Here is an 11569-nt window from a genome sequence, read left to right as displayed (position 1 = left end):
AATCTTGTATAGAAGATTAAATTTTCTTAATGATATTTTTATTTTTTAAAATTTAATTTTAAAAATATTAAACTTGTTATAATTCGATCCATTAAACTATAAAGAAATTTTGTAAAAGGTGCAACTGCAAGGACAATGATGGTATAGTTGAGGTAGGGGTGTGAACGAGTCGAGTTTGAGTATTGTTGAACTCGACTCGACTTGAAAACTCTGAAATGGAGTTCGAATCGACTCGAAAACTCACGAGCTTAAAATTTTCAAGCTCGACTCGAACTCGAAATCCTGAACTGAAGCTCGTGAGCAGCTCGAAATAAAAAAAAAATCTTAAACTTAACTCGATTGAAGCCTCTAACTCAAACTCGAACATAAACGTTAAATAGATCAAATCTTACTGTATTTTTAAAAAAAATCAATACATAAATATTAATATTATTAATAATTTATTTTTTAAAAAATAAAATATTAATATATTATATTTTCGAGCTGCTCACGAGCTTTTCGAGTTGAATATCGAGTAGTTTGTTTCGGCTTGTTAAGAACTTGAGTCGAGCTCGAGTCGAGTCCATTCGATCCGAGTATTTATTGAACATTGATCGAGTCGATCTCGAATAGCTCACGATCCGTCTCGTCCCATTTACTGCGCTAAGTTGAGGCATGGATGGAAATAAGATATATTTGTTTCTTCATCGAATATTTCTATCAATCAAACTTTGGAGAAGATCATGTACTCAAAAAGAGATTTGAACTTTTGTCTCTTCCCATCATAATCGTTTAGTAGTGATTGATTCTTCATTTATTTTTCTCTGTAATAAAATAATTTTATTTAATTTATACCGAAAACTTTAAAAATTTATTATAAAAAAATAAAGTTTTTATTGTAGGAGTAACGTAACAAGGAAGATAGCAAACTCAAATTTATTGTAGGAGATGGCTACGCACATGCGTGTATGTGGAAATATTCAGGTAATGTGATGTTCAATCTAATAATTGTTTAATATAAAGCTGATTAATAGATTAAGTAGTAATGAATATAAAAAAATATTTAATATTTAATTAATCAATAAATTAAATAATTATAATTATATAAAAATAAAATAACTGATTGGCACATATCTTCCACTCAACAGGACACTTTTTGTCATTCTAACGCCAGAAAATGGTCCAAGATTTTGTTCCACCAACTTGTTTAAGTATTCTATGGAACCGATTTGAGCTACTGAAGGAAAGAAATTGATTATACCAGCAATTTTATTGTGATGCAAATGGGGAGGTAGAGAATATAAATACGGCAGGGAGGAATGGTTTCTGAAAATGTGGCAACATTCAGCCTCCAAATATATTATCGCCACTGCTTTTTCCACATGGATAAGTTGCAAAACAGAATTATCCATACCTTGTTGACTCAATTCGAAAATAATGGAGACCGTATGGCTGTGAATGCCATATTTTTTTTTAAAAAAAATTATACCAATAGAAAATAGAGAGGGGCTTTAATTTTGTTTAAAAAAGAAAATTGTTAACTACACGGATGATCACATGTTAATATTTTATTCACTTTTGACCACTGGTTTTATAAAAAAAATATATTAGATATTACCACTTTCATTTTTCCTTAATTAAGTTGTGGTCATCACGGGTTAATTCCGATTAACAATTAATAGAATATGTGGCGTGATAGTTGGTATAATCACACATTTGATCATGGTATTTACATATACTCTCAATTTAGTCATTCTTTTAAATAAATTTATACATAAAATATATATTTTTAAATGAAAATAAAAATAAATATTTTTAAATTAAGTTAATAACTAAATATATTTAACAAGTTAATATAAAAATTATTTTTAAGTTAATATATATAAAATATTATGAATTTAAGTATTTATACACTAATATACAAGTTATATACACCATGTTGTCTACTTTAGATTAAGCAATGGTCTTGACTCAATGGGTTGGATGCGTGTTTGGTTTCCTAAGTGACTAAGGTTTGAATCTTTTTTGACCTAATTTGATTTTCTTTGTTTTCTTTCAACTCGAGGGTGACATATGTCACTCTTTGATTGGTGTAAATAAATATATTAAATTAAAATAAAGTTAGTCCTCCAACCGAATGGTGACATGTAACATCATTCAATTGGAGGATTAAATTTATTTTAATTTATTAAAAAGTATGACTAAATTGAGAGAATATGTAAATAACATAGACCAGATATGTGATTATATCAAAATATTTAAATGTTCTTAACGATAGTTAACTCGAGGTGATCACATCTTAATTATAAAAACGAAAGTGACCATATATATATACTTTTAAATCAGTGACCATAAGTAGACAAAACACAAATATAATTTAACTCTAAAGAAAAAGGTTTGACAGGTTTAGTTAAAAGACTACAAAAGATTTTTTTTTGGTTAAGGGATAAATTTATAAAAATTTAACGGTTAATTATATGATTGATCTATTATGTTTGTGTTTTGTCTATTTTTCATCACTAATTTCAAAAAGCATAATATATGGTTACTTTCGTTTTTATTTAATTAAGGTAAGATCACTTTCATTTTTATTTAATTAAGATATGGTCACCATGGCTTAACTGTCGTTAACAATTACCATATTAGGTGACATGGTATTTTGGAATAATCACATATTTGGTTACTGTTATTTACATATTCTTTCAATTTAGTCATACTTTTAATAAATTAAAATAAATTTAATCCTCCAATAGAATGATGTCACATGTCACTGGTGTCATCTGTCATGCCACCATCCTTTTGGCCCAAATTTGCTTTGCTTTCATCCAAATGAATGGTGACACGTGACACAACCTTGATACCAGTGACACGTGACATCATTCGATTAGAGGATAAAATTATTTTAGTTTATTAAAAATATGACTAAATTGAAAGAATATATAAATAACATGGACCAAATGTGTGATTATACCAAAATATTTAACGCAGTTAACTCGTGGCGATCACATCTTAATTAAATAAAAACGAAAGTGACCATATATTATGTTTTTTTTTAAATTAGTGAGAAAAAGTAGACAAAACACAAACATAAGTGATCAATCATGTAATTAACTCAAACTTTAAGTTAAATTTATAAAATTTCCAAAAATAAAAATAAGGTTAAACTACACCAATGGTCACTCATGTTTAGGGTAGTATTCGTTTTCACCACTTATGTTTAAAAAGTCACAAACCGGTCACTAACTCAAACTCATCTTCTTCTTCTTCTTCAACCCAAACCCATCTTCTTCTTTCTTTTTCTCCACTTTTCTTCTACATAGCTTCCAACTCATTGATTCTCTGGATTGTCAGCTTCTCCCTAGCTTTCTCTCTTTCTTCTCTCCCATTTTCTCTTTCTTCCAGTTTCTCCCCATTTTTGTCACTTAAGGTTCTTGTTCGGAGGCCTTCCCGCTCATCCAGGAGCTATTGAAACTACTATTAACCAACCTTGCAAGGGTTGTTTCCTCTTGTGTTCATAAGATGGATATCAGTGCACTTAACATCTGTCTTGCATCTGTTGTTTGTTCTTCAGAGCAGCCCCCTCTTCGTCCCCTCAGAAATCCCGCTGGAGATGGGGCGTCATGAAATCTGTTCTTGATAGGGCAACAAAACTCATAACAGATTCTAAAGCTACTTGCAATTATAATATGACTAATATGTCCCTTTGGAAGGTCCCATTTGATGAATTATTTAACCTTCTTACCAAGTATTGCATAAACAAATCTGATGAAGTGACGCAGTCCTTGTGTATGCAGGCTAAACAAAATATTAGGGGTGTTCGCGGTCGGTTTGGATCGGTTTTTGGCTAAAATTTCATCCGATCCGAAAGTATAAAAGTTTACGGTTTGGATCAGTTTGGATGTTTCTAAAAAAAATCCGATTCGATCTAATTAAGTGCGGTTTGATTCGGTTTGGATTTGTGCAGTTTTTGGATCCTAATTTTTCAAAATTATATCATCCTAACACAAATGGTTTTGCTTTCCAAATTCTCCACATGTTTCAATGCTGTGACCTGCAATTAGGCATTCTAGATTTCTAGTACTATAAACAGATCATTTCTATGGAACATAATTAAATATGCATAAAAGGTTCCATTCTATACAATTAGGCATTCCATTTCCAATACTGTAAACATTCACCAACACCTAAAAAAACAGATCATAACATTCAATGTAATGAAACAAAAATCAGACTTTAAAATTTCAGTATGCATCTATGTTGTAATTTCAACTTAAATTCATTCAAATAATATATTGTTCAAATTCTAAACCCCAAATACACTACTAAAAGTTGTGTAATTGTTCAAATTCAAAGCATTCCAAAACAGCAACCCAAGCCACAAGCATCCATATTGCAACAAATCATAATTTAGATAAAGAAAAAAAAAACAATAGACTCCAACAGATTCCAAAAAACAACATTGCCAGCACATTCAAAACAGCAACATGATCCAAAAATAGCTCCAAACAGTAAAATGATCCTAAACAGCTTCAAACAACATGATCCAAAGTCCACTGCAAGTTTAAAGAAAAGCATCCAATTAAAAAAATAATCAATATAATTATTATTAAGAAAAACAACCAATTAAAAATATTATACCAAATCAACAACTAATCAGACTCCGCATCAGATTGCTCTTCATTTAGTTGCGGGATTGGGGCAAGATCTACAAATATTCAAAATATAACCAATTAGTATGATAAGCGAAAAACAAATACACTAATATGAGGTATAATAAAAATACCTAGCTCAAGCTTTTCTCAATCCTCCACGAGCTCTTCAACATCAATTGATATTGGGGAGGATCGACACCAGTTTTGGGTACAAATCAAAGCCTCAACGGTCTTTGGTGTAAGAGAGCTCCTATAACAGTTAAGCACTCTACCTCCTGTGCTAAAAGCAGACTCTGAAGCAACAGTGGACACAGGTATGGCCAAAACATCTCTAGCTAATTGACCAAGAATGAGATATTTGGTAGAGTTCACTTTCCACCAAGTCAAAATGTCAAAATTAGGATTGCTTTTCTTCTCCAATGCCTCCATGAGATACAAGTCTACTTCATTTTTATTCAAATTCTCATGAAGATCCATGTCTTTTTCAAACTCAACAGCAAGTTCATCATCAATTGAATAAATTTTTATCGTTCTTTTTTCATTAGATGATTGAACACAAGTTTCAAGCTGCCCTTGATTAGCAAAAAACCTATACTTATCAAACATTTCATACAATTCCTCTTTCACCTTTTGACTCATAAATTCAGCAATATCTTTCTCATAAATCTTGTTCATTCCCCACTCAACAAAGCGAAACTTATTACGAGGATCAAGCACCGCAGCAACAAAAATCAACATATTCATATTTTTCACATTCCCCCAATACTTATCATATTTAACTTTCATTTTTTCAGCCATCATTCCAAGCATTAGATCACCACTTTCTATAATTTTTTTGAATGTAATCAAAGCAAAACATGTTCATTGAAATATTGGGAAGAGGTAACATATTTCGTACCTGAGACATTTTCAGTTATATCAAAAAATATCTTCAAGAATTTAACAAGGCATCTTGCAGTTTCCCAATCTTCATTATTTAGAATACCACCTTGCAACATCACATATTCATCACATTTTCCCCTAATCTCTTAAACGCCTTTTGGAACTTTAAAGCACTTTCAAGCATCAAGTAGGTGGAGTTCCACCTAGTAGGCACATCTAATTGCACAATACTTTTATCAAGTAGCCTAGCTTCCTTAATGCAACTTCTAAACTTATCCATTCGACCAGGAGATGCACGTACATATATAATTGCATTCATAATTTTACTAATTGAAGAATTCCACTTTTTCAATCCATCTTGAACCACAAGATTCAAGATATGAGCACAACACCTAACATGCATATGTTCTCCCTTTAGAGGATGTGTATTCCAATCCTCCATTCTACTTTTCAAATAAGAGATTGCAACATCATTAGAGCTAGCATTGTCAACTGTGATGGTACAAACTTTACCTATTTGCCAACTCTCTAAGCATTTTTCAAATTTTCTACCAATTGTCTCTCCCTTATGATTTTTAATTGGACAAAAACTAAGAATCCTCTTATGCAACTTCCAATTTTCATCAATAAAATGTGCAGTGAGACAAAGATAATTCATATTTTGAACAGAAGTCCAACAATCAGTTGTGAGAGATACACCTTGATGTGTGTGATTAAACAAACTTTTCAATTTTTGTTTCTCACTTATGTAAAGACTCCAACAATCCCTAACAACTGAAATCCTCCTCGGAATTGGTAGCTTAGGTTGCACAATACTCATAAAGTAATGAAATCCCTCCCCCTCAACAAACTTGAAAGGCAATTCATCCACAATTATCATTCTAGCTAGTGCTTGTCTACATGCATCAACATCAAAATGAACACTAGTCAAAATACTGATACCTTCCTGCCCATCTTCCTTTTTCAATTGTTGAAAGGAAATAGTTTTTTTATGAGAATCACAAGTCTCTTTGGGAAATTTTTTACAAAGATGCAACAAATGGTTTATCATGTTACTTGTACCATTTTTTTGAGAATCACATGCATAAGACTTTGCACACCAATTACAAGAAGCTCTACTTTTTGTGCTACAGGAGAGATCTTTAGAAAAATGATCCCAAGCCCATGATCTAGTATTCCTACGATATTTTTTGTTACCTTCATCGCTAGGCTCAGGATTCTTGGATGTGGGTTCATCCGTAGCTTTTCTTTTCCTTGTATCCTTTTCAACTTTAGAGTCTCCCTCTTTGTTTTCATCATGTGCCTCTTCCCAATTAGGTACTTCATTAGTTGATTTGCTAGACTGCACATTTGTATCTTCCATTCTATCACTACTCTCATAGTTTTGAGCATGCATCAATATATAAAAAAAATTAAGAAATTGATGACAGTGATACTTTAAAGACCAAAAAGGAATGAATGAATGTAATTCATTCATGCTCTTAAGGGAATGGATGACTACCTCTTCCATGTTGCAAGGGTTGATTAAATGTAATTCTGTTACTGTACCAAGTCAACAGAACAAAACTGAAAAATAAAAAATGGTTGATTAAATGTAATTCTATGTACTAATTGCATAAGTATAAATATCACCAAACAAATAATGGTTGATTTACAACCAAAACAATTAACAGAGGAAAGAATATAATAAAACAATAGAAAGTTAAACCTAATATGAAACACCAAATATTTTACATAATGACATAAACTACGCATTAGTATAATGGGACTAATAAAGAAGCAGATTACCACTACACTGCTATCAAGTTCCAACTTTACAGATAACAAGATGCAGTAGCACAAAAAAGGATCTTGCTCTGTCATAAATAGGCTCATAACAAAACAATTTTGCAAAAAGAGAGAAAGAGAAACATAAATAAACAAACAAAGCACATGGTACAACTATGAAGACGAAACCATTTGCTCTGAAATCTGAATCGATTGAATTTCATCATCACAGATAATCATACTTCTAATTTACTTCAACAACTCGTTAATCCCAAACCCAGAAGGATTTGAAAACAAGAAGAAAATTCCTATTAAGAAACAAATATAACCGATGTTCCTCCACTTTTAAATAAAACCCACCACTATTTCAGCACAAATAAAAAAAAGTAATAGAAAAGTACAAAAATTAAATCCAAATTCTAACGAATTGCCAAAAAACTTGATTAAAATATGAACAAGTAAAGAAAAAAATAGCATTTAATTGAACAAATAGAAGATGCTATACCTGAAAGCCAAGACCCCACAAAAAAGAAAAAGATTCGAGCACCGTTGCTGAAAATAAGAGAGACAGAGAGAGAAGAGGAAGCGAAACAGTAGCATAGCGTGTAAGAGAGAATAAGATATACGATGGAGCGAAGAGGCAGAGTAAATTGGGAAAAGTGGGCTAGGTTTTAGTTTTTGGTCAGAACATCAAACGGTGTCGTTCTGCTAGATAACTAAATATTGATTCGGTTTGGATCGGTTCTGGATGTCCAAACCGAAATCGAACCGAACCGATCGATTTTGTGAAAAAAAAAACCAAACATACTATATCAGTTTCGGGTTTTTTCGGTTATCGATTTTTTGGATCAGTTTTCGGTTATTTTTTTTGGTTCGGATTGGATCTTAACACCCCTACCAAATATGGCAGTCGATGCATTAGATGCTGCTAAAATTATTAAAAGACAAATGCCAGTTGATCTCTTGCAGGCATGTTTATCCCAACTTAATGAATAGCAGAAAAAACAACTTTGGGATCTCTCTCAACGATCTATGCTTGTAGGGAGGTCATGATATACAAGCGGTACCTAGGAAAAGTTGAAATTAGGACGTGTTCGAGACAACAACAATTAATGTTCACAATATGGAGCAAGTGCTGCTGAGTGCTGAAAGGAATTCAATTGGTTATATTGTTTCACACAAATATGGTTATGACGGAGCACCAACAATGGTTCAATTAAAACTCCAAAGATAATTTTTTAAGTAAAAGCCAAATTCCTTTTGAGATTTTAGTTTTAGTTCTCATGGTTTTTTATCCCCTCTTTTGAAAAAACTTTGAAGTGGGTGTATGTGTATTACTATATAATTGGAGTTTTGTACTTACCCCAATCCAAGTTCACAAAAGTGGGAAGAAAGAGAAAAGGGGAGGGAAGAAAGAGAAAATGGGAGGGAAGAAAGAGAGAAAGCTATGGAGAAGCTGAGAGGCCAAAGAATCATTGAGTTGGAAGCTATGGAGAAGAAAAGTGGAGAGAAAGAAAGAAGAAAAAGAAGATAGGTTGAGGAAGAAGATGAGTTTGTGTTGAGGAAGAAGAAGAGGCTATCAAAATGGTCCAACTGTGGCGTTCAACAATCCATGCCAGCATATAATTGTCTAGCTGTGTTTTCCTTCACACCTAGTAACGGTTGGTAATGTCGAGTGATTATTGTGTAACAAACGATAACGTTAGTGCTCCGTTTGTGACTTTTTAAACATCATTGATGAAAACAAACACTACCTCAAACATGAGTGACCATTGGCGTTGTTTACCTTAAAAATAAATTATCAAAAAAATAAAAAAACATTTTTGAAAAGGCTTAATACACTCTTAAGTGCTCAAATTCTACTTCAAATTGACTTTTGGTGCATAAAGATTTTTTCGCTAAAAAATAGTATCTAATGTTTGCAACGTTACACTTTTAGGTGTCTGGATTGTAACAACCATTAAATTTGACCGTTATCTAATATGTGTCATGGATTTAAAATTTCAAAATTATTTTATTTAAAAAACTTAATATTATAATTTTAAAACAAAAAAACAAAAAATCCCTAAATTGTACTTCTTCCACCGTCGATCGACCACCGTAGATCGACCACCGTCGGTCTGTGACTGTCACCGTTGGCACCATTAGAATTGTCTCGCCTCTGCGACCAAAATCCAGTCCACCACCCATTGTGAAATTTTGTCGATCGTCATGAAAAACGCCACGAAGGGTCACTGAATTTCTAGGTTTTTCATTGTTGTTTTCTGACAATTTCGAAAGCTACAATCGTCTATATGTTACACAGATGCCACCGTTGAATTCCTCATCCTATTTCGAACAAAACCTCACTCGTGGTGACCTTTCGTCGTCAGAAGTGGGGGATGAGAGGGAGATAAACGATGCGGGAGGGGTGTTTGATTTTTTAATTTTTTTCTTTAAATAATATTTTTATTATTAAAAAAGACTTAATACAAAAAAAAATACTTAAAATATGTCTAAAAACGTTAAACTTTTTATAATAAAAGACTTAATATTTTTATTATTAAAAAGACTTAACACAAAAATAGGTGCATAATATTTTCAACGTTATACTTTTAGGTGTCTGGAGTGACACATGTCATATTTTGGTAATTTTGAGAATTTATTTGAAAATTTTTAAAAAATAAAAATAAATATATTTTTAAAAAAACTTTAAAAAAATCCTCCGTTCCTCTTCTCTCTTATCCCTTCCCCTTTCCCCAACGCTACTGCCACCATATTTTGGAGGTGTACACCGCGACCACTAGCAGCTTCGTCAGTGCCTCGTGACCCTTATCCCGATTAGCAATCACCCAAATTGATCGTCGATTGTTACAAAATAGTAAAAAATTATTCGTTACCCCTCGCCGTCGAACCCTTCTCCGGTTAGTCATGTCCGTCACCGTTTCTACCAGTGAGAGTGTCGTCTCATGTCGCGAAAAACCCAACCATCCCCTCATTGAGTAGCATTTTTGTTTACTGCGAAGGACGTTGTTGGAGCTTCAGTGAAAACCCAATAAGGGTTATTTTGTAATTTTAGAAAACTTTGAGTTTTTATAAATAAATTAATTTTTTTTCTTTTAAAAAATAATAGTATTATTTATAAAAAATTTAAAATTAAATATATAACGATAAATGCATAAAAATATTATTGTTGCATGCCTATATTTCAGGGAAGTACTACAGTATGACACCCTTAATATACAACTAAAAAATATATTATCGGTTTTGTTATTATTTAAATAATAAAACATGTAAAAATTACCTAAAACATTATTATTTCTACCTAAAACATCAATGTTTTTTAATATTTCTGATAAAGTATCTAACAATAACAAAACCAATAAAAAATAATAAAATCGATCAAAATAATAATATTTTCGATATTTTTTATCAATTTTATTATTTAAATAATAACAAAACCAATAAAATATTTTTTTAATTGTATTTTAAGACTATCATACAAGATTATTTCCCTATATTTCAACTTTCCGCAACAATTGTTATTGGGTTAATGAACAGAAAATGGGTAGCTAGTACTTGGAGGTGATTGATGAAAACAGTCAATTCTGGAAGTGGTCACATCATATTTGGTGTCTTATTACTTCCTCGTGCCCAACGCCACTAACAAAAAGGGCTAAACTCTCGAGATAACGTTCTCGAACAAATTATTTCACGAGATAATGCTCTCCTAAGATTAATTGCTCAAATAGGGTGAAACCTACAGTGTTGGCCATAGGTCGCCATGCCATCCGAGCGATCTACTAGGTCGCTATGTCTTCCCGACGAGCTATGAGAGAGATTGCATGTGCCATGCACGTTCCAACACGCTGAGCATCCGAGGGCATCCGACCGAGGGCATCCGACCTAGGGCATCCGACCGAGGCTATCCGAGCGAGCTATGCGAGGGCAAGAGGAATCACGCGAGGAGCAGGAGGGAGTGCATGGCAACCTATAAGGTCGCCAGTAGTGCATGCGACCTACAAGGTCGCCTGGAAAGCATGGAGACCTACAAGGTCTCCCGGAGGGCATGACGACCTATGCTTGGGGACGTGCATGGCTGGCCATATAGTAGGTCTCCCGGAAGGCATGGCGATCTACGGCCAACACTGTGGATTTCACCCTATTTGAGTAATTAATCTTGGGAGAGTATTATCTCGTGAAATAATTTGTTCGAGAATGTTATCTCGAGAGTTTAGCCAACAAAAAGAGCTCTACTAAAATGAGGCAAAAATTTTACAATGATGATATGAAAAAAGAATGTTCGAATA

Source organism: Hibiscus syriacus, unplaced genomic scaffold (genome assembly GCF_006381635.1).
Source record: "Hibiscus syriacus cultivar Baekdansim isolate YM2019G1 unplaced genomic scaffold, ASM638163v2 tig00002255_pilon, whole genome shotgun sequence".
Lineage (NCBI taxonomy): Eukaryota > Viridiplantae > Streptophyta > Magnoliopsida > Malvales > Malvaceae > Hibiscus > Hibiscus syriacus.
Note: the sequence above shows the minus strand (reverse complement) of the source record.